Raw genomic sequence first — 1,172 nt, 5'->3', positions numbered from 1 at the left:
ATGATCCTTTCAATTCTGATTCCCACATCTTTGTCTACTCATACTTTATTTGGCTATTTCACTACCAAACTAGCAGAATTTGGTGTGAATCATTTCTTCATTCATTCGTATTTATTGAGTGCTTACTCTGTGGAGAGCAATATACTAAGCGATTAGAAAGCACAATACGGTAATAAAGACAACCAATCCTGCCCACAAAGGGGAAACAGTCTAGAGGTGTGAGACAGACATCTAAACAAGTAAACAGACATCAATATAAGTAAGAAGAATTATGTTCAATCAATCATGTCATAATCAATAATCAATAATCCTAATCAATCGATCAATAGATGATGTTTATTGAGTGCTTACTGTGTGCAGGCCACAGCACTAAGCGCTTGGAGTGGCTTAGTGGAAAAAGCCCGGGCTGGGAGTCAGAGGTCACGGTTTTAATCCCGGCTCTGCCACTCATCAGCTGTGTGACTTTGGCCAAGTCGCTTCACTTCTCTTTGCCTCAGTTACCTCATCTGTAAATGGGGATTAAGACTGTAAGCCCCATGTGGACAACTGATTACCTTGTATCGACCCTAGTGTAGAACAGTGCTTGGCACATAGTAAGCGCTTAACAAATACCATCATTATTATTATGTTATTGCAATGTAATAGATTGGAAGACATGTTTCCTGCCTGCAAGGAGCAAACGGTATAGAGGGGGAACATGCATTAATAAACAAATAACTTGTGGATATATTCATAAGTGCTGTGGAAATATTAAATTCTGTGCTTTGGGGTTTAAGGGATTCCCAGATATAGGCTGATACATAGCCTAGCTTTTAGGAGCCTACTGGGAATTTAAGCACTTTGCCAGTTCCTGAAGTATTTTGTATCATCTACGATTCTCCTTATGTATGTGCTTCAAAAGCAGTCATCAGTGAACTGCAGTTCTTGGAATATCTCAAAGATTCTAACATCAACCTATCGAGTTAGAAGAGTTTCCCTGTGAATCAGAAACATATCGGGACTTCAGCTTCAGGTTGTAGCATCCTTAAAGGAGGTGTTGGAATGCATTTAAATATTGGACTTATGGAAATAATGATGAAGAAAGGGTCAGACAGGGCATCTTCACCTCTGAATAGATTGACCAGAACATGGAAAATCTAAGATTTGGTGTACTTCCCAGGTGAGAACATGAA

Source organism: Ornithorhynchus anatinus, chromosome X1 (assembly GCF_004115215.2).
Source record: "Ornithorhynchus anatinus isolate Pmale09 chromosome X1, mOrnAna1.pri.v4, whole genome shotgun sequence".
NCBI classification, from domain to species: Eukaryota; Metazoa; Chordata; class Mammalia; order Monotremata; family Ornithorhynchidae; genus Ornithorhynchus; species Ornithorhynchus anatinus.
This window is presented reverse-complemented; position numbering follows the sequence as displayed.